At 42.1% G+C, this 27,870-nt stretch overlaps 1 protein-coding gene across 18 annotated transcripts in view; it reads left to right on the plus strand.

The window, feature by feature from the left end:
* HIVEP2 (HIVEP zinc finger 2) overlaps nt 1-27,870 on the plus strand; it is a 124,933-nt gene that overhangs the window by 23,231 nt on the left and 73,832 nt on the right. For 12 of the 18 annotated variants that reach the window (XM_015858312.3, XM_085543507.1, XM_015858316.3 and 9 more), the window contains exon 2: nt 6,090-6,195. The exons of 3 other annotated variants lie outside the window; for them this stretch is intronic. The gene's annotated coding sequence lies outside the window, so the exon portion shown is untranslated. Of the gene's footprint in view, nt 1-6,089; nt 6,196-21,115; nt 21,318-27,870 lie in introns of those variants that run through there. 3 more of the 18 variants (XM_015858318.3, XM_015858315.3, XM_015858322.3) reach the window with 3 other exon arrangements.

Raw genomic sequence — 27,870 nt, forward strand, 5'->3', positions numbered from 1 at the left:
GCTTTGCACATCAGCTGAATTTCCATCAAGATTTCTAGCACTGGCTGCAAGGCACTTTTCACCAGAACTAGGTTCATTATCGAACAGAAGGAGGCATGTAAAGGGGAGCCTTATTAAGTATCACATGCATGAAGCTTTTGCTTTGGAATGCGTTGTTCCATTTCCTCTAAGTCTTCCATAGGGAAAATCCTGATTTGGGTTTGTCCTGAATCTCCAGTTGTAACTGCAGCCACAGCTTCTGCCTGCACCTTCCTCTCCCTGGCTCCCTGCTGGTACCAGGTGGAGAACAGTGGGATGCCAGCAGAAAACAGCCCTGGCTGCCTAGCCAAGGGTGCAGACAGAAAGAAATAACGTCTGCTGCACTGCATATCTGGGACAGGTCTAGCTGGGAGGAGCTGGCAGAGGTTGTGCTGAGGCTGTCTTCATGGATGGGGCAACATCAGAAAGAGGTGCAGTGCACATCTGTAAGGATAAATGCACAGAATTGGTGCTTCTGGCTCCTCTTATGGCAGACCATCCTTTGCTGTGCAGAGTGACGTGCCTGTCATGAGCTCTCAGCCGCCCTCAGCAGAAGCTCTGTTACACTGTAGGTGCACATCTGTGATCTCATCTTGAAAAATACGACTACCTTCCACTTACCCTTCTGGAGATGGCTTGTCAGAGCAACATGGTGCTGCAAACTTATCCTGCTTAATGTCAGCTAATTAAATTCACTTTTGAATATAGTACTAAGCCAATTTAATTCTGTCTCTCAGAGACTGCAGAGACGGTTGTGACTCTCGGAGGAGTTCTGTCTCTGATTAGTGATCAGATCTCTTTATGCCACTTCAGACTGTCTCTGTCTGTCTTTGTGTCTTTCAGTGGTCCTCATGTTGTTGGGGGGCTGGGTGTTTTCTCCCTACTTTCACAGGCCCAACACGTGCCATCATGTCTAACAGCGTATTCCTTCTAATGATGTTTGTTCTCTGATATGAAAGTTTCATGCTTGTCGCTGGAAGAGATATATGATTTCTTGTGAAATGCTCTGGATGTTAGATCTTGATTTATGAGGCTGTTTTTCGGAAGCGCTGATGTCTGCAAGGACAGGGATGTGGGTGACCTTCTTGTGCTGTGCTGGTGTCCCAGCCTCTGGGTGATCGTCGCATCGCAGCCTGAGTGCGACAGCTCCCAGTAATGGTCACTGTCTGCCCATCTCAATGTATCTTGTGATTGCTAACGTTCATGAACATGAAACACAGAATTTATAAAAGGAATTAGTGGTGAAAAAAAAAAGTGAAGGGTCAAAGCAAGTCATAATGAGAAAGAGAACAAAGCACTTAATTGGGTATTGCTGATGGAATATGTTGTGCTGGAGATGATCTGGTGGATAGTTTTTGATTCTAAATGCCCTCTGCATGAGTTATTAAAGAAGGTCCAAGAAAAAAATACTGCTTGTCTGTGGGTTTTCATGCAGTTTTTTTCTTTACTGCTCCCTTTGTGTAGCTTTGCACAGGGCAGCAGGTCGGACCTCATTTTGAACCCCTTGATGCTGTCTGGTGGAGGGTACATGTACACTTCAGTGGAGATTTCTGGTGCAGTGCATTTTGTGTTTGTTCCTGCTCTCCTTGTTCCCCATCCTTACTGATTGCATATTAGTGTTAGGCCATCACAAGTGCAGAACTGAGTTGCTGTTCTCAGCCATGTAACTCTTGGTTACTGAGAAACTGCTGCTCCTCTTCATTCTAGGATGTAACCAAGGAGTGTTTGGAAACACTGATTGAGAAGCAGCTTGCATTGCTGCTTCACTGCACTTGTTCTGCACAGAGTAGACCTTCCTTGAATGTGGATGTCCATCTGGTATATTTTACAGGCAACTGAGTCATCCATGTTTTCTGTTGCCCTGCAAAGTCCACACATGCTGTGGTATCTGTAATGTAGCTTTGGATATCACAAGAGAACTAAGATAGTTTTCTCACCTTTTCTGACATAATGCTTAACTTCTGACACAGGCAGATGCCAGGAAGTAAGACTTGGGTCTGCAATTCCTTTCTCAATTCCTTCCATTTCTTGTGAGGAGATGAGAAGAAAGATTTATTTCTTCAAACAAGACAATATGTTAACAGATCATAAGTTACTTTTTAATTTTCATTTTAAAATATATTTTTCTGAAAGGCTATTCATAGGTATGTACTTCTTTTCTAATTAGAAGTTATAGGGTTTTTTTTTCTCAAGAATTTATAGCAATATACATATATTTGGAGAATCTGTGCGACTTACTACTTAGACCTGATTGTCATAAACAATTTGATGCCTGGACCTACTGAATCTAACCATGTTGGTTTAGGTATTTTGTCTATTTTATGAGTTCTTGTTCATTTTTCAAGTCAGCAGACAGTATTAATTGGAAATGGAGAAAGAACTGCTGAAGCCTTGCTAAGTCCAAAAGCAGACCAGTGCTTTATAGGCATATTCTAAACACCCATGTCTGTAAGTTATCTTCATCTTTACTGCTGTGAATATGCACTGTGTGTTAATACGAACATTTATGGTGCAAAAGATTACGTATTTTCTTCTTCAGTGTCATACTTTAAGAAAATGATACTTTGGGATCAAAGAGTAACCAATCTGTAGTTCATTATGTGTAAAGTATAGTTTTAGGATTGTTTTCTGACCAATGGAATCAGTTTTGAGAAGCAATTGCATGCTAATGTGAGAGTAAGCTGACAGCAAACAATGTATTTCAGCTTCCGTTAATTTTTTCTGACTGTGCCTGATGTTTGCATTTAGTTAAAAGTACGAACATACTGCGCATGAAAATTAAGGTCTTAATTGATGGCACTGGGGATTACTGTCTAGCCAAGTAAATACACAGTTTGGACAAGAACTATGTGTATTTTCTTACAATTCTCTCTTTATGTAGAAACTGTATTGATTTTGTCTTTAGTTCCCAATCCATCCCTTACCAAGATTTTAAGGGCTGGCTCTCCAGTGTATTGCTGTCTGCACTAGCTATTTCCATCACTGTCAGAGCCATGTGCTTAAATAGCTCTTATACAATTTATATTTTCAGATTTCACAAAGGCCTTTAGGCTTCTAATTTACCTGGAAAGGCTTTGTCTTTGCTTTGAAGAGCTTCTTCTAGGACTTGCAATTTCTGTCAGAGTGCATTTTCAGAACTTTGGTATTCTAGTCTTACCAAAGGAAAGGCATCCTAGGAAGGCTCTACTGAAAAAAATCTTTGTGAAAGATCTTGAAAGTTGTCACATTCACATGTAGTTGGGTCTTCTCTTAACTGCTGCTCCCTAGTGCCTCCTGCTCTAGAAGAAGAGGTTTTTGTTTTGAAGAATGCTGGCATTCTTCTGTGTGGTCCCCAAGATCCCTCTGTCTCAACTGTGAGCAAAAAGGTGATATGTATTGAATGTGGAATGTGCCTTGTGGACTTCAAAATCTAGACTGTGGCCTTGACCTTGCTGAATAAGAGGATTAGGAATCTGTGAAGGAATCTCATCAAAAGGGTCCAGAGACAATAAAATAGAGAACTCCAGACTTATTCCATGCAGGACATCAGTCAGTAGGGAGACTATAGCTTTTAGCTTTTGAATGCTACCCATCTGTAGCAGGCAAAACCTTAGTTTCGAACTAATTCGTTACACATGCATTTTGTTTGGTTCCTTGCGTTATGGTTTATTTGTGTTCAAGGTGTAGCTACCTTGTGATTATTCTTTTCTGTTTGTGCGGTGATCTCAGGCTTTTGTTTTGAAACATTCATTTTCCAAGAGTCCAGTTAACAGGCAACAACAACAAAATGTTTAAATAAATTATCCACCTGGAAAATTCTGGTACTTTTTAAAAATGTAAATGCAGAGATGTAAGTAAATGCTCAGGCACGATCATTAGGGAAAGGCTGATTAAATTACTCCAAATAAATCTCCAAAAGAATGAGTTGTGTGATGCTTTATTTTCCTGCTGAAGACAGACGGCCATTTTTAGCAGCATCCTTTTATGGTAAAGGTGCTACAGATAATTTCATTGGGACAGAAGTTGTTTTTTTTTCTCTTTTTCTTTTTTCAAGCATGCAATGAACACAAAATGGAATTGGGAAGCAACATTTAAGCAGGTCAATGGAAGGATTCTTACACTGAAAAATGTCTGTTTTAAGGAAGCTCCTTTATAGTGGTCTGAGTGTGAGGAGTTGGTGGTTATCTCCTTCTTGAAAGTTTTAAGTGTACTTTTAAAGCTGTCCACCGAATTCAGATAATGCTTTCTAATTCTTTTATACTTACTTCTTTCTGGGAATGCAGATATGTACTAGAATTCCAGCATTGATATTCATAGTACTTCATACTATTAATGGACTGGTGAGTCCTCTTTATATGCTTTCTAGCAGAATTTCCCAGGCAGACTGGTTCTGAGGCTCATATTGGTTAGTGCAGAAGTGCTGTAGGTTGTTCTGGGTGTGTTTGGCTATATTGGAAGAGATCACAAGCAGTCAGTTCTGTTCAAACCATGCTCCTGTCTGTCTGTGCCAGGATGTGTGTTCTTCACCTTCACAATTCAGCCAGTGACTGCGCTTGTTTTCAGCAGCCCCCAGCTGAATTCATGTAGGTCCATAAGCTACAAAATTAGCTTATGGAGTAGGTCTTGTGGAGCACCTATAAGTACACCTAAATACACTTTCTCTCCTCGTGGCTGGTTCTGTTTGCTAACTTGTATTTACACTGCTTCTGTGTAGGGAAACAGTATGACATATTGCCATTGTGCCATTGGAAGTATACCCTTTACAAGTATGTATTTTTTTGTTGTTGTTTTCGACCATGGAGTTTGCTCTTCCGACCTTAAGTTTGTTATTAAATACTTGCTTAGGAGACATTGACTTGCTTAGTTGGCAGAAAATGCAGAAGTATTTGGTGCTGGAGTGCTGTGTGATGTTGTGGCTAGCCAATGAAGCGTAATAAATGCAAGAGCCAAGCCACTTTGGAGGTATGAAGAGTCAGAGAAGCATTAGAGTCATTTAAAAAATGTAAACTGTGGGTAAAATCTAACAACATCATTTCTTTAAAGTTCTTTGTTATTTACCAGACTTCCTTCTTGAAAACCTCCTACCCTAGAATGAGATGCAGCTTGCAGAGCAGGAGGAAGATTGCTTTCTGGCTGGGGACACTTGGTTTAAAAAGACAGAATTCCAATTTTATCTCTGATGTGACTTCAGATCACTGTGGTTGTGTCTATATGAGTGTGCTACGGGGTGTATTCTTGGGTATCCTGTAAGTCATTTTATTCACACTTTCAAAATGAAGGGACCCCAGTTAACCTGCCTTATATTTCAAAGCTGATTTTATAGCTTTACATATATCCTTCTGCACTGTAGGGCTAGTCAATAAAATTTAAAGATGAGTTTCTTAATCTTGCCTTAATTTCACTTAAGGAGATACATGGTCCAGGGAATTTTTCATTTAATTAGTGATGTAGATTTTAAGGTTTCCTCAGCCTGTTTGTTTCCATCAGCTTTGGTTTTGCCATTAGTTTTAGTAGGAAAAAGCTTTTCTAGCTCTTAAACTGGAAAGTTGGTTTGTTTTCTGCCATATACCTTTTCCTAGGAAACAGTGCTGCCAGAACAATCTCATTTTCCATGTCTGCATTTATCAAAATATTGAACAACAGGCCCACCTGTCAAGTGATTTTACATAATTAAATTATTATTAATAATATGACTGTAATCACCAATAGGAAAGCAATGCTTTTTAAGATCCTTTGATGTCAAGAAAATAGTTCATGCAGGAGCTCCAATGCTGCACCTTTTAAACTGGAGATTTTCAATCAGAAAAAGAAGAATTAAAAGGTTGAGTGAAGCAGCTAATGCTCTGGTTAAAGTTGTCACTGCCGTGATTACCTTGATAGTGTGCCTGAAATCTGACCTGGAGCAGTGGCCAGAACAGTTTAGAGACAGCAGGAATATTTTCTTTGCCATTGTGAGTAGAAGAATGACTTCTGCGAGCCTGGGAAGAGCATGGATGCTGTTAAGACTATGTCAGAGTGCACACGTGTGTTAGTAAAGCTTGAAATAAACTTCTGAGTACTATGAACAATATCTGGATTTGTTATATTTTCAGGTGGGACCCTCTCCTGATATGTGACCTACAGCAAGCTACCCTGAATCATACGATGACAATGTTATCACTACCACATCTCTGGAAACCAGTTATTCATAAATATATGGTATGTGAACTTCTGTGTCTTACATTAACCACTGCTAGTTGGAGCAGCACAGTAAGAATAACATGAAGGTGCTAAAAGCCATTGAAGTAAATGTTAAGCCACATGTATAATAAATTAGAGCGAGTCATTCCAGCAGATGTTTATCTGCTAGGCCTGGTCCATATGCAGAGTGGTGAACTGCTTTAACTGCAAATACGATCTTGAAAATACATTCATTTATAGATGTTGTTAGAAACCTTCTACTGATGTTTTTTTTTTTTTTTTCTTTCTGGATGGAGTTATACTGGTATAATGATGATGTGCAGATATGCAGCTTGCCATTCTCTTGCTCAAGCAGGAAGCGGTGGTGGTATTGGCATGAAGGGTTCTGTACCTTAACTGTATTGCTGCATTTAAAGCACTACTATTTTTGTGTTTAGGAAAGGCCTTGAATTACTTTTCTCCTTCGTTCCATTTTCAGTTTCTGGTCAATCTAAGTTAGATTAATTTCACATGCAGTGACTCCCTAAAGAAGTGCAAATTGACTCAATTTTACCAAATTCAGCCAGATGATGGCAGTTATTCCCTTGCTGTTTAGCTTTACATTATAAAATCTTTGAATAAGATTTCTATAGGAATTAAATCCGTATATTGTATCTTTTTTCCTTACCCTGTAAGACTAATACCCTCATCTTGTGAAAGAAGATTGTTTAATTTCTAGCCTACTAGGCAAAACATTTGAAGTCACTGCTACCTGGCATATCTTTCTTTCCTACTCTTCTAATTCACATACTGTAAAACCACAAGCAAACTGGCTCCATGAGAATTGCTACATGATTGCTTCATATTCTGGAGTAGTTAGTAGCATACCACATAACCATTAGCATGGAGCATCTTCTGATTTATGGTTCCAATCCAGCTCCCACTGAAGCTGGTAGGAAAATGTTTCTTCATGCTGATGGGAGTTGAATTGCACTGTATGTATGATCTGAGATTTTTAAGTAATGTTCCCTGTGAGATATCTTTTTTTTTTTTTTTTTTTAAACTGATAACCACTTTTTATGAGATAGAGAATTAAAGATATAAGCATAGAACAAAATTCCAAGGATTGTTGAAACAACATAGGAGAGGACTCAATGGAATTCCATGAGCAGATTCAAGAGTTTTAAATGGATGAGGAGTGATGCCTGTTTGCCCCAAAGGCATTTACCTGGATTCAGTGTGCTATTTTACATATTCAGTGTGTATATTTTACATAGAATTTTGAAGATGTTTGTCAGATGTGTGGCTGATTTACTGTTACCATGTGAGAGATGGAAAGTGAGACAGAAGTCTTACAAGGAGCGGGGAGGGGAAATTCATGATTCATTAAATAATTTGACATGTTTTGGGAGAGCTGTTCACAACTCAGGTAATTTCTGAATGTTCTGATTAATGAAGAAGTGACCAGATGTGTCTCACTCTGGTTCTGCTCAAAGGGAAGATCCTGGAGATTAGGTGAGAGAGCATTGATCCCGCTTACACAGAGAGGGCTGCTAGTGTATCTGCACAGCCACACGTGCATGCTGAGTACAATTAACACCATAGTTTACAGATATACATATATTTTTTCTGGACGTCTGTTCTTGCATCTCTTGTATCAGCTGTGTCTAAGAACCTTTCCAAGAACAACAATTTCCATTTCTCTTGTTTCTTCTCCATTGATTCATTTATCAGTACTCAAAATTGCCAGGGGATATATATATATATATATATATATATATATATATATATATATATATAGGGAATATATATATATATATATATATAAGTCATTTTAGTGTTTATGGGCACATTTGTAAAGTAAAACTAGGTTGAAGAAATAGAGTTGTGTATTCTGTATGTGCAGAGATCTGGAGAGGAGCTGGTAGGCCAACTAGATTAGCTTCCTGTTGCCACAGGTACCTTTTCCAAAATAGAATGGGTATGTTTTGGTTGGCATTTTCAGTTTTTTTTAGGTGGAAGGTGGCATATCACTGTGAGAAGGGCTCTCTGAGGGGAAGGCTGATGGGGAGGTGTGGTTGCCAAAGTGGTGAGTGCTTGCAGATCTGTGTGTTTGCTGGGGACAGAGAGGAAGCAGACGCCCAGCTGCTCTGCTTCCGATGAGCTGAGAACAAGGGGTGCTGCGTCTCACACCTTGAGAGAACTTATTATATGAGGTAATTGCCTCTACCCAAATCAAAATGAAATTTCCTTTGTTGAATGTAGGAATCAGAGTGAAGTGATGGTTTTTTGTTTGTTTGCGTTTCCTTTTGTGTGTTTTGGTTTTCATCTCTGGCTAGTTCTCATACAGCACTGCAACAGGAAACTAATCTTCAGGAGCACAGCCCATAAAAGATAGGCCTTCTGAGGGACTGGACTCTGCTTATTGCAGAGGCCTTCGAAGACAGGTACATTGTAAAAGATTACAGACCTTCACAGGAAATTAAATTGGATGTGATGTAGTAAAAGAGTGAGAAAATGGAAAGGACATATGTAGCACATTTATGATGATTAAGTGGTAAGAAAACGAAAGCATATGATGCAGTGAAGTGTATGTAATTTAGATATTGATATATGCTGCCTAGTGTTTTAAATAATCTGCCCTTCCTCTTCCCTTTGCTCTCCCTGTGTCATTATCTCAGCATGAAAAATCATTAATGTCTTATAAAATCATGTTGATTTGGTGCATATTAAGGTATAAAGTGTTCTAAAACAAGGCTCAATAATAATGTGGAGTGCACTCCATTGTATCATCCAGTGGAAGGTGTGTGGGGAGCCAAACTGGGAGTGCTGGGCAAGAGCTGAACTCTTGGCTGGTGGTTTTCCATGTGCTGGTGTGGTGCTGGTGGGATAAAACTCCCAGTCTGTCTCCTCCTCGGTGTCATCTCAGCTGCGTGGGTGAGCTGGGCTCATTCCTGGCCAGGTGCCTGTGGGCAGAACTCAGGTTTCCCTATCAGGGAATTCTTTCAAAGGAGACGGTAATAACTTCCAACATTTTAATAACTTTTCTTATAAGATTTGGTTACCTGAAATTGGAAAGGATAAGCAGAACTGTGAGAGATTTAACTTTATTAACCATCATAAATCCTTTCCCTTTTGACCCTAATCAGTCCCCAGAGTCTTTTTAATGCTCTTGACATTGCACCGGCCTTTCATCATTGCACAATATACGTTTTCCTGTAACAAGGAAACCGGTGGTGAGAGCCCGACTTAAACCAGAGGTGAAGGCGGCAGCAGTAGGATGGGCAGAAATTCATTGCCAGCAAAAGGAAGGAGGGAGCTGCACTTTGCCAGTACTCCTCAGTGTGCCTTCCATCTGTGGAGAGGAGTGGAGGGGGACACAAGTGGAGGGGACACAAGGGTGCTGGAGAAACCTCTCCCTGCAGTTTGTGAGAGCACTACAGACAACACAACAGTGCTTTTGTGTCGTGTGCTGGCACGGGGGCTAAACCTACCTCAGAAAGCCTCCTTATGATTAGGCACAGCCCCACGTCCCTGGAGGGTAGCAAGCAGCAGGAAGCACTCGCTGCCGGCCGGCCAGCTCAGCCCCAGGAGCTGTGGACAAGAAAGAGGTGGCTTATGGCGCTGGGATGTGGGGACTGCTGGGTGGAGGTGTGGTGAATAGGGCCCTTCTTCGCTGGGAAGGAGCCTTACCAGGTGGTCGAGGGATGAGGAATGAGAAACAAAGGCCTTCTTCATAAAGCAGCTACCTGGGTTTCTGCCTTCCTGTCCAAGGCGCACACAAATCCTCCGGAAAGTGAAGGGGGAATTCCCAGGCTGGTAGTCTGTCCTTCCTTGTGCTGTCCAGGAATTCCTGTGATGGGGAAGGCATCCAAAGAATCTGTCCCTATATGTAGGGATGTTAAATTCCCTCTTTTTCTTCCCTGTGTGCGAGTCAGCAAGTTTCTTCTGCAAATGCTTTAATTTTAAGCTTAATGCTATGCAAATATTTAACTTTGGAGGTAAAAGCTTTGGGCTGGCTTCAGCCTATGGACCGGCATCCAGCTGTTTCTACAGGTACTGATCCAGTGTTTATATACATAAATTGCTATTTATTTATTTATTGTGGTAACCTTTTGAAAGAAACCTGGATATATGCCTACCCTGTTTTTGCTTCGTACTTGAAAACTGATGTGTTTGCAATGTGCATACAGCCATTTTCAGAAGCTTTGGCAAAGCCCGCCGATCTGCTGAAGATAATCATTGTAGGCTGAATCCTTAGATAGCACAGAGTTGTACTGACTTACTTTTCCTGTAAAGAAGCACCCAACACTTTGCTAACCCCTGGAAACCCACCAACCTCAATTAGGAAACAAAGGTGTAGGAAGAGCTGGCACCTGCTGCAGGAGCTTTGTGCTATAATTTGGTTGTCTGGACAAGCAGTCACAGGGGGCAAGAGAACATTCAGAATAAGTATCAAGAGCACTAGCAATACGTATGTTAACTAGGTTTCCAAAATCTACTAAAATGCTAACCTGATATAGAGCACAGTGTTCTATCCACATCTATTTGAGTTTCTCTGGCTCAGAAGCTGCTTGTCTGCAAGCAGCCTCTTATTAAAAGGGGAAAGTCCATCGTCTTGTGGACCTTCTGCAATGTGCTCAGCATGTGAGCTATTGACTTCATAAAGACCAGAATAGCTATCGCAAATGTGTTTCATTTGCATGTGGCGAGATAGAAAAAGCAAACTCTGTGTGAAGATGAGCAGATGAGAAAGACACTGAATGCCTTAAATGCTAAGGGAGTTAATGCTATGCAGTGATTTTTGCTTCTGTTATAGGAAGTGTAAGAACAGTACGCTTCCTGGCATACATCACCATCTAAACTGCAAAGATTTCAGTTCCATGGCAACACGAGGAGCCCAATGGTGCTTAAGGTGTACGTATTGCATTCAGAGTTAGGGGCTGTTACTGAGATGGTAAGGATAAAAGCGTGTCGAATATCTCCCGTTTACTTATCAAAGGCTTTCTTTACAGAAAATCATCCACCTACCCGTATTGTCTCCAGTCCTTTCCATTTGTGTTTTTTTCTCAGACAAAAAGCAAAGGTAGCGATTGTTAATTGGTGATTTTTTTTTCATAAGACTGTTAAGTGCAGCAGCACTTGAAAGTTGCAAGAAAATGCTGTTAATTTTTGGTACTGTTGCGCATCCCTGGAGAGGAGGACTCTGTTGCAAGGGGAATTCTTTTTTTTTCCCCCCCAGTGTACTGCTTTATAGAACAGAGTGAAGCGGTGTTTGGGGTATTTTTTTAATAGTTATTTTCCTTGCTCTTTTTGATCAGCCTTCTTTCTGTCTCTCTTAACATCCACCTCCAGTTTCTCCAGTCTGAGGAGCAGGAAACATGACTGAGCTCTATTTCCTGGCATCCTAAGAAATATACAAGAAAACAGGGTATTTTTTTCCTGCCAGTTGCTTGGGTTTGCAGCCTGTCCCTAGTAATGCACCTGGACAGAGCCTGAGTCCCCCTTTAGATCAAGTGGGTGAGGGGCCAGGGAAGAACACAAGTGAGCAGCAGGGCTAAGCTGGCATGGGAAGGCTGACGGAAATGGGCAAGTTGAACTGGTTTTACAGCTGTTTTGCATTGCTGAAACAAGCAAAGCAGCCAGAATTATCGGTGGGTCTGGCCTGTAGATTTTGTCGAGATTTCTCTGTGTGACTGCAGAGAGAACACAGCGCTGCAGTTGGAGGCTGGTTGGCTGTTTCCTGTTGCTGCGCCAGGAGGAATAAATTCATCTCTCTGTTATCTCTATCTGTATCTCTCTCTCTCTCTCTCTCTCTCTCTCTCTTTTTTTTCTTATTTGCTCAGAACAGGAAATTTTTTTTATTAAAAACAAGACTTTCTTTCACTGAAGGGGGAAGCTTGTCTTCAGGAGTGCAGCACAACCCAAGTAAATCCTTTCCGAGAACGTAAGGTGGAATGAAATAATTAAGTGTCACTGCACTGGCACTCGGCAGAGTGGGCAGCAGAACCACAGAGCAAGGAGGTGTTGCATGTACACAGCAGCTTTTAGGAGAGGTCAGCACTGGGAGATCCAGCCATGTGCTGGTGTTGCTTGTCCTTGTAGATCTTGCTTTAAAAAAAACCAAAAACCCACAGGTGTAGCTTATTGAAAATGTGGCTGTACAATTAATACATGCATTTGAAGTGACATGGGACCCCAAATGATGAGCAGTGTTCGCTCTACCAGACAGTGTTATGGGCATTTGTGTGTCGGTGTCTGATCTGGTGTAGCGTCTGGGTAGGCCAGATGCTTTGGGGAGCACCTCAGTCAGTGTGGCAGGAAGGATGGGAAGAAAGCACTGAGAAACTTCAAAGAAAGGAGAAAGGGAGGAGAGAAATCAAGGGCAGGAAGAGAGATGAGTGAGGAAACAGGAAAGGCGAAAGGGCCAGCGGAGAACAACAGGGGGCTGGGAAGAACACAGGGCAGGAAGGAAAGAATGCTTTGGTCTGCTTGAGAAAAAACTCATTTTCAGATGAAACACAGACAAAAAGGAGCAAGAAAATGTATGTGAAATGGGAAAGGATGTCAGAGTTGTAAAGGAGGAGGATTCAAACTGATGCAAACAGAAAATATGTATAAAATGTATGGATTGATTTGATGTATTATTGGCCCAGCCAATGTTAAGTAACAACTGCCAAGTTTGTAGCAGGACAGGGCTGTGCCATTCTTCATGAGGAAGCTTTGGGCTGGTAGGGAGAAGCAAGGCCACATGGGGAGGCTGCTGTAGGTCCCATGGCTGGAGCTGGAGGCATATCACTCCATCTGCAATGTTTGCTTCTTTCTGTCTCTCTCTGCAGGGCCTGGACTGCTGCCACCTCCCTCCTCGGAGAGCAGGGTAGTGGAGCACCTGCCACCAAGCAGAAAAACTGCCTATCCTGCCTTCAAGGGCTGGTGGCCAGAAAGATGCCTGGTTGTCTTCTCAGTTACCTGAGCTGCTGTTAGGCAGGCAGGTGTAAGGTCTCTGTCTGTATCCCTCTTCTTTCACTTGTGCAAGCTATCTAGGCTACCAGAAATAATCAGCTGAATGGTAATTTTAGTTCTGGCTGTGAAAAGTGGCTTTTGAATGAAGTCTACTTCAAATAACAAATGTCTTCTTTCCTCCTCCTCCTCTCCACCTACTTTGTTCCTAACCATTAACTTTTCATGTCACTTGAGCTAAGTTCAGTGTCAGACTCACCAGATCCTACTGAAAAACACATCTTTCTTTTGTGGCAAGCTGAAGAAGATGAGAGGCTTGTGGTGTTTTTCCTTCTCAATCTTTGCTCCTCTGGGAAAAGCAGCTAAGGCTGCATGAAGCTGCCTCCTTCCCACTCTGCTCAAAAATGCCTCTCCATCAGCTGCTTTGAAGCTTCTCTTAAGGAGGCTTGGGCTGGCCTGCTCAGTGCCATCATCTGCTAGGGGAGGTTTTCTCAGCTTTGGTGGCTTCCATTGTGGTAAAAGGCTGGAGAAGATTGCTGTGGAACAAGTCATCATCACCACTAGCTATGCCATTTGAAAATCATTACTTAAGCATGAAAGAGAGGAAAAATATGAAACATTACGAGATTTAAATCCTACCCAAAACTCTAAATAATTTCTGCCATTTCTGTTTTCTGTTTCCTAATCATAGGCTGCTTCTGCCATGAGAGGAAATGGCAGTTACTGGACAGTGGTGCTTGAAATGCTCTGCAGTGTGCAGTAGTACTTATGGCAAAGATGGATGTATTCATGGGAAACAAATGGAGATCTGAGCTTACCTGGGAACATTAATGGCATTTTCTATTATAATTTACGTGCTTATTTTGATTGGTGCTGAAAAACAGGATCAGAAAATAGAACGTGGACTTTGGGTGCTGTCACACAATGATGAGCCAGCTGAAATCGAAGCCAGTTCAAGGTTTAAGTATGATCGCTGATGTTCTTGAAAAACAAAATCTCTCAACCAGTCAGCAGTTGAGTTTACTGCTCGGCTGTTAGGCAAAAGCCACCCTTTGCAGGGATGCCCTGTGATCAGGCAACCACAGCTGTGTGACAGAAAAAACTCTCTCCTTTTCCCTCACCTTGGCCATCAGTCCAGCAGTAAGGAATTGGATTTAACCCTCGGTGTTTGTTGCAGGCTTTGTGAGTCTTTTCCAGCTTGAAAACAATTATTTTTGATAGACACACTAGTTGTTTGTTGATTTGTTTGTAATCAGATTTCCGGGACGTTGCTATAATGTGGGAGGAACTGAGTTCTTTGGGTGCACATGTTCCCTGCTGACTCTCTTCTTAGTCATTATATGTTTTTCACATTAAGGCACTTTTACTTTTATGGGAAAATGTCAAGCATCTTCTGATAACAGGCATACAAATTGACAGAAGCCATTGGCTGAGGCCAAGGAAGTATTACTTCAGCACAGACCTCGAGGGAGCTGCAGACCTCTGTCCCCATCCTGTACCCCTGCTCTACCTCCTGCACCAGCCTTGGGTCTGACATCCTGGTACCGACCTACATCCATGCTGATGTGCCACCAAACTGAAAGATGTCACTGTTCTTTTCCAAAAAGAACATGTCTTTTTATTCAATTCCCCTGCCATCTCTTTTTATTTTCGAACTGCAGCTCTTTTAAGGCTCCCTGCCTTTGCAGTTCTTGCCTTTGTTTAGATTATTTTTGGAAACTGGGGAACAAGAAGGATGAAGTTCAGGGAGCTGACTGTACTAGGAGGCTAAAACTCTTTCTTTCCATGTGCTCTTCCCTCCTCTTTCTTCTCTCCATGGCAGGGCAGGTTCCAGAGCACACCGTAGCTTCATGCACAAAATGTGGCCGGCACATGTGCTGATCCCCCCCCTTCCTTCCTGCAACCACCATCATTGCTCTTCTGCTTCCCTGGGTCAGTTGGGCAAAATGTAGTCAGGCAGTTTTGAGAGCTGTGGAATGCTGGAGAGCACTTGCACCTTAAGGTAAATTGTATGCAGATAGCAGCGTGTTTCCTCTATTATTTCTCAGTGAGGCAGCCCCACAAAGGTTGTTGGCCTTTTCTTTAAATACTGCTGTGTTTTTATATCAGGAGTGTCACATACTGACTGCCAAGCTTTGCAAGAAAATCCACATTCTCTGGAAGCCTGAGGCAGCTTTCTCTACATAGGTTAAGATAGTTAGTGCTTGGGAAGTCATTGACCATGAGGTAGGTCAGGCTGTCCTTTTTCTAGCTGAGACAGTGCTCAGGTAATTGAGATACTTGTGATTGCCCATGGAAATTTTCTGATGTTTATAATGCTGTCAGGTGCTAGAGTCGCTCCCTAATATTGGTTGTGGGATCTTACAGTGGATCAATATCTCAGCACAATGTGGGAATTTTCCTCGTATATGTATATATTATTATTTTTTCCAGTGGTTGTGAAGATAGCAGTATGGTGCAGTAAATGTTAAACATTAAAAACTGGTTTTGTGTGTACTGATAAGAGTAAATTGCTTGAGAAGGAAGTAACCTGAGTTTGGCTGGTGAAGCTGATGCTTCTATGGTGGAAATCAAAGTGGGGGATGATCACAGTCCTAATTCTGTCTTTAGAGAATAGATTCAAGTCAATAGGAAGAAAGAATGAATAGGACATGTCCCTAAGTTTAAAAAGGAGGGTAGATGATTCTGTACCAGAAGATGCACAACTGATGCAAAAAACTGTATACAGGGAGAGAGGTAATCAACAGAACTTGAAATGCTCTTTGAAAACACATTGAAATTGAGTGTTTTGTTTGTTCTGTTTTTAAATAGCTGTGCTGTAGAAGAGGTCAGTTAATTCTGTGATTCTGTGAATGGTTGTGCAAAGTGGTCAATGCTGGAGAGCCATAGAATCATAGAATGGCCTGGATTGAAAAGGACCACAATGATCATTGAGTTTCAACCCCCCTGCTGTGTGCAGGGTCATCACCCACCAGACCAGGCTGTCCAGAGCCACATGCAGCCTGGCCTTAAGTACCTCCAGGGATGGGGCATCCACAGCCTCCTTGGGCAACCTGTTCCAGTGCGTCACCACCCTCTGTGTGAAAAACTTCCTCCTAATATCTAACCTAAACCTCCCTTTTCTTAATTTAAAAAAAATCCCTCTTGTCCTATCTCTATTCATCTTCTTCTATACCCCCCTTGTCCTACCACTAACCATCCTCCATGGTGGAGCTTGGATGCACTGTCGGTAGGGATTTATTGTCAATGGTCGTGGCTGGCACTCAGTGAGGTCTTCTGGGGCTAATTATTTATTTAATGAGGTGTGGCCACAGTGGCACTGTGAGAAGGGCAGCCCTGCAACAGGAGGTGTTTTGGAGGTAATCCCACTGCTCACAAATAGGCTTCTTGTGTATGCTGTAAATAAATAAAATAATGAATAAGTGTATGTTGGCATTTTTGTTTAAGCTTATTAACAGTGGCTAATGGTATTGGATGTATTTTGAGTACTACCATGCTTTGTAGTTCTCTGATTTCTTGAAGAAGTAGTTGAGAGGCTTGTGCAGCAAGTTAAGAAGTCAGGTTGTTGCTGACTGAACTTTTGAACTTTTCCTAACAAAAGGATAGGTCAGTAAGAGAAAAGTCAAATTTATGTGTGTGTAAACATGAGCAACCCAGACAATTTCACTCCAGAGAGAGAAATCTTCCTCTTTTTAGGCTAAATAGGCATGGCAATGCTGCTCCTTATTCCCGTGTGTTTCAAAGGTAACAGTGAGTGCTGGTGATTCAAGGGAGTCTCAGGAAGAAAGGAATTTAAGTGTAAATTAAGAGATAAACTATTGCTTGACACAAGGTATTTGGAGAGTTTCTACAAGATTTTAGGTCGTGTGTAGGTTTAGAAAAAGAAGAGAAAGCAAAGCAATGAGATCTTGTGGTTATGCTTTTATCAATATGTTTGAGTTTTTGGAAGAATGCATTCTAGGTCTGATCCTCGTCTTTCCCAATTGCTGAGTAGTAAGAAAAAAAAAGTCTTGCAGAGGAAACTTTTCATGCTTTTAAATTGCATGGTCTGTAGTGAAGGACAAAATGAAGAAATGTTTTGAAAATGATGAGAAATGGGCAGTTTTGACGTACCAGCCGTAGCTCAGTGGCTGGGCTCAGTCAGTGCTGCACTGCATTCAATTCCAGTGGGGCCCATTCTCCTTCAGCTCGGTGAGGTGGCATCCTGTGCATGCAGTGTTGGGATGTTCCCTGCCTCCCCCTGCCCTCCCAGCAATATTTTAATTTCACCTTTCCAGCCAAGCAGAAGCTGTCTGCACCAGCATCTGGAGCAGCTTTGGCCTCGAGTGAGCAGCTCTTCTCTGCTTCCAGGCAGATAGTGGCATTGGCAAGGCTGGAGCAACAGGTCTCAGATTTTGAGAAGTTTTAAGCTGGTTTGTGTCTGTTTTTTAATAGTAACGCTTGACTGCATTGAATATAGGAAGTGTTCTCAGCAGGTCTTTGTGAGGCTGTTTGAGCTGGAGCCTTGTGTTACATTGTTGTAGGTGGATGCTGGGATGAGGGTGGTGAAGGAGAGCATCTTCCCTCTGCTGCTTTTCCCTGCTCCCTGTTTCTGTAATCCCCAGTCAGCCCATGCTTTCCCTTGCCAGACAGAATTACAGTAGGTATGCGCTCAGAGTTGGGTTTTTATTGTCAGCACCTGTGAGCAATCAAAGCTTGTTTGTGCAAATTCAAAATGAAACTTCAATCTGCAATGGGTGTGATTTCAGAAGAGCTTGTTTGCAGTCATTGTTATTTTTTTGCCAAGAAATATAAGGCTTTACAGTAACTCCTAGGTACTGCTCTAGTTACTGTGCACTAGAATAAACCCATCATGCTTCATGTCTGACTTTATTTGGTCCCTTAAAGCCTAGTGGCATCCGTATGATGCGAGCAGACTCATGATACTGCTGCAGCTGTATTGGTTTTCATTACCATATTCTGAAAGTTCATTTTAAGAATTTTAGTGAAGAACGGGTCTTTGACGTATTCTTAGTTAATATCTTGGAACAGGGAAGTACACCATGCTCAACTTACAGTCACTCAGCTGTGAACGAGCTGGATATTGAATGGACATGGAATACAGAGAAATGAAAAATCCTCAGATCTCTTTGTTATGGCTGCAGATGAGACTTTTGCCATCAGGTGTTAGTTTCAGAATCCACGTTCCAGGTGTGTAAGTAGCAACATCCTTAGTCTGATGGTTTGATTTGCTTTCAAACCTCGGCGTAAGAACTGTTCTTCACCACTAGTAGTGTTACCAACTGGAACCAGGATAGACTGTTCCATAGGAAATAATAATTTGACATTTAATTCTAAGTCAACTTATTTCCAAAAAATAAAAATGTGGATTTTTATCTTAATTATCTAAAATAAACTCACTTCCCTCCTCCAGTTATTGCTTATCTTAGATTTCGTCAGTAGTGTTTGCATGCACAGGGAAATATCCAATTCATACTTTCAGACTCTATTCTATAATGTTTTAATTTCACTTTTCAATTATAATCAGGGTTACCTGTTCTACCAATGCTAGCATGAGAAAAAAAGCCCTAAGAAATTGATGTGCAGGCAAAAGGAGAATAGCATAACTATTTTTATGTTCCTGACATCAGTGTCCTGGTTTGTCTAATGCTGTATGACACAGTGACTCCAGTGCTCCATGCTGTTCTGTCCTCAGCAAGCCAAACATCTATTCCAGGATTGCTCTTTGCTTCACAAGTTGTAGAAACTTTTTAAAAAGAATTTGCTGATTTGGAGTGCTCTTTCATTGTCTGCATGGAAAGCTGATTGTATCTATATTTTTAACAAATAATATCCTTGTACTGCATTAATATGTATTCCTAGAAGAATTCTTTTGGTCATTAAGAGAGGATTCACCTGCTTAGGAGTTCAGATCCTTCAATTCAGAAAACTATCAGGAAGCATTGCTGCACCAGGGCACCTCTTCATTCATTTACACTTGTTTTCCTGGGTAATGGCAGTTAGCATCATGATTCCCCTTGTATTCTGTACCCTTCTTCATCTTTATTTCCTTGTATTGAAAAGCCCTACAGTGTTACTACTGGGCACATCCAGCACCGTTCCTGCCAGACCCTTATTTTTCATATGCCCTTTCACCCCAGAGAGCACCATCACTGCCCATCCGCCATGTCTCCCATTCATACCTATTGTATATGAGGTTTGCAGGGTTCCTCTTTGTTTCAGGAACACAAAGCCTGGTAGCTTCAGAAGCACTTGCACAACTCAGACTACATCTACTATATCAGAACCGACAGAACTGACAGCTCATTTAAAAAACAAAATGAAAAAAAAATCAACTCCAAACAGGTAAACCTTCCAAAAACAAAAAATCCTCTTCCAAACGGAGTAATATGTCTGTTATACAGAAACAAAGGCTTTTGACTGTTCCTTGTTCAGACAGACCCTTGGAGGTATAGATTGCTTCCCCTTAATGAGTATTGACCGGATCTGGGAGACACAGCACTGGGATCCTCCAGACAGGTGCCTGCTGGGATTAACCCCTTCTGCATGTTAGCAGGAGACTGAGATTCCCAGCCATATGAAGGCTGCTGATCTGCATGCACTGAGGTTCTGCAGGTTGCAATGTGCCTGTGGTGTGTGCTGGAACAGGCAGGTGGTGCTGGTCTGGGGCACCCCGGGACACCACTAGACGTGTCTGCTCAGGGCTGTTAAATTAGGCCACGTGCACTTATATATGTGTGAGAGAAAAGTGAGGTCTGTGCAAAGCACTTGGGCTAAAAATAATGTCTAGTGTTGTTTTTACATAATAATGCTATCACAGATGAAGAAGGTGAGGGAGGAGTTTGTAGCCTGGGACATTTCTTCTTTCCCCTGCTTCGCAGGGTAAACGCTAAAGATCCTGGAGTGTTTGTTTGGCTAAGTAATGCTTTCCAGAAGTATGTCAATGAAGTAGTCATTGGAGTCATAGAATACTTTCCTATATTTAGCTTTTAAATATGCAGTAGAAAGTCATTAGCTTTTAAACTCCTAAGAACCATAAGCATTTCTGCAAAGGAACGTAGATGTTCAAGTGAGCCAATTAAGGATACGGATTTTACTATGGCCAGAATTGTGCAGTAAGTCCTGTGCCATCAGTGGCTGGGGTAAGCTCAGTTACATCCTAGCTGAGTTTGGCTGCTGTGAGGGCACATGCAGTATCCTAAAACTGTTGAAGGGGTAGGATTGCTGTGGGATTATCACTTGGTTAATTTGGAGGACCGTGCTTTTAACTAGAGATTAATACTAAAAAAAAATCCAGTTATGCAGAACTGTAGAATAGTTTATGTGAGAAGGAATCTCCGGGCATCTTCTTTCCAGTCCCTGCTCATAGCAGGTGCATGGTTTTGCACGCTGTTGTTATCTCACCTGCACGTGATTGTGATTTATGCAAGATTAATTAATCAGAACCTGTGTGTGTGTAGACAAGAGGCAAGTGACTAGAAGGGGTAAGAACCGAGCCAAAAATATTTTACAAAGGTGATGGAGATAGTGTTGAAGTGCCACCAAAAATCCCACCCCACTGAACACGTATGAGCGCTCGTACAGAAAGCAAACATCGCTCTGGGGTAGCACAAGGGACGTAATCAGAGCATTTGTAAATTAATTTTAAACTGTTGCTGTCACTGTGGGTTAATACACTGAAAGAATCAGTAAATATGCTGAAGAAATTGGGAGGTAGTAAAAACGAAGGCTATACAACAGTTTATAGCCAGTGGTTCTGTTTAGGCTTAATCCCTGTAATGCTGTGTTAAAATTTACAAAACAGCTTGTAATTGCAGGAGCTTATTTAAACCAGCTATTTGTGGTTATGTCTGCTGAGGAAACTTAAACTTCAGCGTTCCCCAGCCATCTAATAGCAGCAAATTGACTGCGGGTCTCTTGTAAGAATATCTAAATGTAGGCTGTTGAATAATCCCTTTGGGGGCCCTGTAACTATTTTTGTGCCTGGATATGCGTCATCAGTGGGTATTTTCTCTGGTGACTAGCTTACATCAGTAGGTCTCCTACCATACACTCTATCAGCAAGTGACTTATGATTGATGGGAGTCACGGCCGCACTTGGGCATTTATCTGTGACCTCAAATAATGGACAACAGGAATCTCCGCGCTGTTAAATCCCTTCGATGACGGGAGGTACGGGCTGCCCGTGCTGGGCGATGCAGGTACTGCCCCGGCACCGCTTGGGGCCGAGGTGGGGAGGGAGAAGAAGGGCTGCCGCGGTGCTCCGGGCTGGGTGGTGATGCTGCTCCAGGCTGGGGGCAGTGCTGCTCCAGAGGGCGACGCCGATCCGGGCTGGGGGTGATGCTGCTGCAGCTCGCAGCCCTGCAGAGGGAAGCGCGGTGAAGCTGGGCTGCAGTGCTGGGAGCCGGGCTGCAGCGCGGCAGCGTGCTGAACGCAAACAGGTTGGGGGGCTTCATCACGGGGCTGGCTTGCCTTAAATCTCAAGGTGCGGCAGGAGATACGTGTTTAAAGTTAAGTTGCACCTGCCCCAGCGAACCTGCTGAGCACATGGTCGTGGTTTGTTTCCTGCTGATAAATACTTAATGTTGTGAAGAGGAGGAATGCAGACAGAAGTTATCTCAGTTTCTCCTTTTCCTCTGCTTTTCTGTTGAGATGTGACATGGGAAATGAGGCTGCGAGACAGGCCTGAGATCTCTGAGTGCTACCTGTGATGAATTCAGCAGCTTGAGCCAGTCCCAGAGTGGGGCACTTTGCAATCTCTTCTTTTTCTCCTTCAGTTTCTTAGTCCTTTCGTCACAGCTGTGATGGGAAATACAAGATCAGCTCTTTGTGAACTTTAGCTCCAGTCACTCCAGTCCTTCTCCTGGCAACGAGAGAATAAAACCAACAGATAGGGATGCTCTCAGTGTGATGGATGATTCAAAAGCCCCCAGTGTTGTTTATCACGTGGTATTGCTTGGCTGAGGGAGGATAGTGACTGGCTCAAAATTCCTCCTCACTGCTTCTTCCTGTTGGCAGGTGGCCCTCTGCCATAGCCTGTGCTTTCAGAGCCTCACGCTGCTCCCACGTGTCTTACTGCCTGCTATTGTTTCTCACCCAGGTGTATGTCTGTTGTGCAAGGTGCTGAGACTTAAAAACTCTCAGAGGGAAAAGGGGAACTGCATTTTAGCTTGTCTATGTGTCTTCTCCTCCCCATGCACTGCCCCAGCCACTGTAGTTAATGAATGAAATCAGGTTTCCTGTAGGAGCCACTTAATCGAGGGCTGTGCATTTGTTGACACAGCACTCCTACAAAGCTGCCTCTAAAATCAATACATGTTCTGTACTGTGGATGCCCTCACACTGTGGGATGCATCTTAGGCATACCTGACTTGTTCCTTGCAGGCAGATGCCTCGCCTACAGCATAGGCACTGGGTCTGAATTGAGTTTCCTTCTTCGCTCTGGCTGGTCAGCATTTGCTAAGAATTGCATTCAACAGAAGTTGTAGGGAGAGAAATTGTGCATAAGAAGAGACTTGGAAAATCAAGGGAGAGGAAGGAATGTAAAGGTTTTCATTGAACCATCATTTCATTTGCCTCTAATTTTTTTGCTGTCACTTCAGTAAGACTTTGTGATTCATGGCAAACTGGTTATATAATTCAAAATCTGTAAAAGGTTAAGCACAATAAGCATGATGAATCTTGTCTCATTTGCATTGCAGTTCATTGATTCTTCCTGAAGTACCACGCTTAGAAAATGTAAAGCTTGGTAACCAGCCGATGTTGTTATAGAAATTCTTTGCCACAGCTTTCTAAGTAGCATTAGAGACAGCCACACATTAGCATCTTTTGGCTAATACTGACCACATTTCTCCCATTTCTGTGAAGATTGTGAATTAAGTTAGTGATAATATTTTTGGGTAGCTTCCACTTATGGTGCTCGTGCAAAATCTTTGTATCACCAGATTTCAAGAAAGACAAATGATGCCGTCATCTGAATTTGTTCAGACCACTTTGTAGTTTGCTAGGAAGAAGCGTTCACAAGTTGCCTGCCAGTTCCTGGTGCTGTGTGCTGGGCTGCTGGGTGAAGTCTACACTGATGTCTCAGCAGTGCCTCTCTGCATGCTGTGTTGGGGACATCATTGTGTACACACAGTGACTGAGGTAATGGCCCTCAGGTGAGCTCATGCCAGGCAGGTGCCCAGGCTGAGTGCCCACGCCCTGTTGACTTAGGTGACTCAGTGCAGGCACGCGGCTCCACTTGCACAGCACTAACTGGGAGAGCCTTTTCCTGTTTGGTGGCCACTTTTCCAAGTATTGCCATATTTTGGTGCTAAAATGGAAACCGGACCAGATGCAGTGATATTAGAGGCTATACCATGAATGTTTCTGAATGCGTCAGTCGTAGTAAAAGATGAAGCAAAGCTCACTTCTCTCCTGCCTAGTACATCTGTGGCTGCGTGCTCTTTCCAACTGCTAAGATGTCTGATACATGGTGAGGGTCGTAACAACAACCAATGAGTATTTTTGTCATTTTGTATTGTTTGGACTCTTAGTGCCTAAATTCTCCTGGCAGTAAAGGGGCAGCCTGTGTGGAAAGAGCCACAAGACTAATGCAAAGCTTGCCTTGCTCATGTCTCTCCCTTCTGACAGGAGTAATGTGCATAAATAGTGACTGCATGGAGCAGGCCGCACTGCTTGGGTCTTACCAAATACATTGCCCTTGGAGAAGAGTTGCTACAGCAAGCTGATTGAAAGCAGTAGAAGTATTCTGAAATATGAGGCAAAGCAATGATTTCACTGCTTCAAGGAACATAGCGTCTTTGGATTGTGTTAGTTGAAAATCATCTTATTATAGTCATAAATACTTGATCTCACAGGATGGTCTTTCTATTTCCATAAAGCCCCATTAAAACAACTGAACAAGCTGCAAGAAGCAAAGCAACTCCAGTATTAGTCAACTTGTGTGGGGAGGAGCTTAGATAATTTCTTCAGTTTATTTTGGGTTTTGTTTTGTGATTTTTCAGGTGTTGTGGAGGAAAGATGGATTAGCCATTGCCTTATTTAGATCTTAATTTGATTGCAGGGGAAAGGAAGAAGTCACTCCAAAGTGTTGTTGATGTTTGTAGAGAGTGGAGTAATGAAGAGCCAAGAGAAAGAAAAGTGAGGTAGTGAAATATTACAAGGAAAATAATGCATTGAGAAAAGTTGGAAAAGTAAAAAAAAGTAATTACTGGTCTTTCTTTCTTTCTTTCTTCTGTGATTTTGTGATATATGGAACACGTATATAATAAGTCTGTACAGTACTGGAAATTAATTAGCTCAGATAATGCTGCAGTGCTTCCTGCATGCTCTGTGTGTGAGGGCCCTGGTACTGAAACCTCTGCCCACCTGTCCTTCTTCCTACATGCAGCTGGTGACTTTCCTAAAACTGCCTTAGATCCAAGACCAGGCTGTCAGGAACTTGACAGGTTTTTAAATGTTGCCCTGCAATATAACTGGTTTGGAAGGAATGCAAACATTTATTTGAATGTGTAGGAGAAAGAACGAAGATGCTGAAGATGGTCTGTACGTGACAGAGGGGAAAGGCATCTTCTTTACGCTGGTAGCCCAACAGCAACTCCTATAAACCATGATGATGTCTTTTCTTTGTCTTCTGTTTTGTTTCCTGTATATGCACAGCACTGTAATTCCTGTAGGCATTTTGCTTGTGGAAGTATTTCTCTCAAGTGCCACGAAGCAAGCATTTTTCATGTAGGACCTCACATCTCTTCATAAACTGAGTGCTGCTGGTGACTCAGCCAAGCTGGAGCCAGACACTGCTCTGCAGATGCAAAGCTGCACTTGAATCCCGAGGTGGTGGCCGGTTAGGGACAGAGTTACTCCGGGTAAAGGGATTCTGTTCCCTGCCAGTCCAGGTTAAAATCTTCCCCAGGCAGACCCTGACCTGACTCTTCACAGTGAACTGTGGCTGACTTGGAAACAAGAGGTAAAAGAGGAGAGAAAGAAATACCCCCCACTGACATCCTGTGGAGCCTTGGTAAAGTCAGGACAGTTCAGGGATACTGAAAAAATATCATTGTTACGAGAGATTTACTTGGTACTGCAAATCACTAATAACAGGAGTGAAGTACAAGGCACTAATTCAGGATTGCTAAGGAGTTTGTCTGTAGTTTCATATTTTGACTTTGTCTTTTTACTGACTGGCTTTTAGCATTGAGTTTTTCCAGAAACTTGTCTGGCCTTTCTTCTTCTCAAACCAGTTGCTCCCAAATTCCAATTGCCAATTGCAAATTTTGACTAGACAAAAAAATGAAATCCCTTTTCAGATAGTCACTTTGTTTTTACAAACTTGTTCCATAGTGGATGGACTTCGTGAATCCTTTCTTATTCTGTATGTATTTATACTTTTAGTCAGTGAAGTGGATGTATGCTTCTGAATAGATTTTCTCTTGTATGCTCCTTTGTGACTGTGTTTGCTCAGGGATAGAGGTGACAGAAATCAGTCTGTGAGGTCCTGCCATCTGCTGTCCCTGCACTGGGAGGTCAGATGTCAGTCCACAGCATGAAACCCCTTGCTTCCTCCAGGGACTTCGATTTCCATATACAAAAGCCAGACAGGAATAAGAAGCGTGGAAATCTGTAATTTGGGAATAAGAAAGAAATGAAGTTATGGCAACTGGGAGACACAAAGCTCATTAAGACCCCTTTGACCAGTGTGCAGGGGGAAGTAGGAGTAACCAGTCTTGTTTCGTGTAAGCAAATTGTAGAGCATCACATTGAGTAAAGACTGTAGCAGATCTCCATTCCCCATAAAGCTCAGGTCATTTACTGATGAATTGTAGCTTTTCTCTTAATTATGATGTTAGGCTTTTCCCCACTCTTGATTCTCAACCAAGAGCTCTATTCTCTAGAAATTTGCTGCTTGTTATAGAGGGAGCAGGGCTACAAATCAGAAGATTGGTTGCTCCTGCTAGTTTATCATTTTCTACCTTGATTGTTAGATGTGGTGTTAAAAGTTTCAAAGGTATGACCACCAAAAAGGGCGTAGCAGTCTTGAAGAGGTGTAAAGGGATAAAAAGGTGCAAAATGAACAAAAGAAATATTAGCACAAATACCAGGAAAAATGCATTATGGTAAAGGCCTATTCTCCTGAATGGAAACCAGCAGAGCTGATGAGTTCAAAAGTGACACGGGTGAAACACTGTAGAATATACCACATAGATTTTTCTTATTTGGGTATGAGATGATCTAATAGGCTTCGGCCATTTCCTTTACAATCTAATTTCTGTGATTCCACAATCACTTTTACAAAATGTCATTCTGTCACCTGTCTCATTGCAAACCATCATCTTGTTATTTTTCTTTCTCCTTTCACCAAAAAGGGAGGCATTTGTAGAAATACAACATGGTGATAAATTGATGAGTCCAAACAGACTTTTCATGGCCATTTCTCACCACTGTTCTGTGGTAAAATTCCCATAATACCCTATGGGAGACTTGCATTAAAACTGTATTGCTTATGTATGCTCAGTATCTACTCTTCAGAGGCCTCAGTGATGTCCATGCTCTGCTCCCAGAGTTGCCTTTTCCCAGTTGTTTAAAGCTACAGTTTGGCTTTACAGGAAATAATAATCATGCCTACCATACTGTAAAGTATTCAGACACATGAATCTTTTTCTTGACTTCATATAAAAATGTCATTTGTAGCTTTATTTTGTTCTACTCTGACTATAATATAAACAAGAGTTTATTAAAGCATTAGTTTTAAGCTGCGATTCTTGAGAATGCGCTGTCTCACAAAAATAGTATTGAAACTGCAGGTCAAAACCATGTAACAGAAAAGTGAATAATGAGTCTGTTTTCACATGGATTTTTATTTTTATTTTTTCAAAGTACAGCTTGTAGTTGAACTAGATGTACTGTTTCTTCCACTGCAGCCAGGAAGCCCTCATAGATTTTTGACAGTGCCGCCAAAAAATTAATGCTTCAGCTGTTTGAAAGATATTGAAGGCTTGTTTGACAATTGCAATCTTCTCCAGGAATTTCCTTTCCCTTTCCCCACCCCCCATACAAACTGATAACAAGATGCCTGTATAGTAGAAATGGAAAGTCCAAGATATGTGAGAAAGTACTGTGTGTTGCTTCCAGCTCTGCTGGACAAGGCACAAAATCTCCAGGGCTGGTAAGAAAATGCAGGCACTCAGTTGTTTAAGTAACGTTTGCTCCCATGCTTAGCTGCTTGCCAAGACAGTGCAGATAGTTTAGTGTTTTCTAAGCCATTTTTGATATTTTATGTGATGTGGCAGCAAACAGCAGAGCTGTTGGAAATGGTTGGGTAGGAGCTCAGAGCAATAACCAAGAAAAGACAAGAATGAAGGAAGGAAGCTGAGAAATCATCACCTATGCCAGCATCAGTTGGTATGGCAGTCCTGAAGGTAAGGAGATCAGCCTCAGCCTGGCTTCTTGTCCTCTGCTTTACACGCAGCAAGGTGTGACAAAGCAAAGTGAGGCACAGTTTGAACTTTTGTTCTGAAGCATATCAGAAAGGTGCTGAAACACAGACTCAAAGGTCAGAAGTGTTCCCTTTTCCCTAACGAATTTCCCAAGGCAGCTGTTGATACTACTCAGTCTTTTAAAGCTAATCTCTACCAGCATTTGCTGACACACAATATGAAATAAATAGTATTGTCATGACTGTTCTTCTCTAGTGATGGAAGGGAGATTCCACGTTAAGGAGGGTGAGGCAGTTGGAGAGGTTGCCAATAAAAAGCC

The sequence above is a fragment of the Coturnix japonica genome, chromosome 3, assembly GCF_054131305.1.
Source record: "Coturnix japonica strain WE chromosome 3, WE-NBRP24, whole genome shotgun sequence".
NCBI classification, from domain to species: domain Eukaryota; kingdom Metazoa; phylum Chordata; class Aves; order Galliformes; family Phasianidae; genus Coturnix; species Coturnix japonica.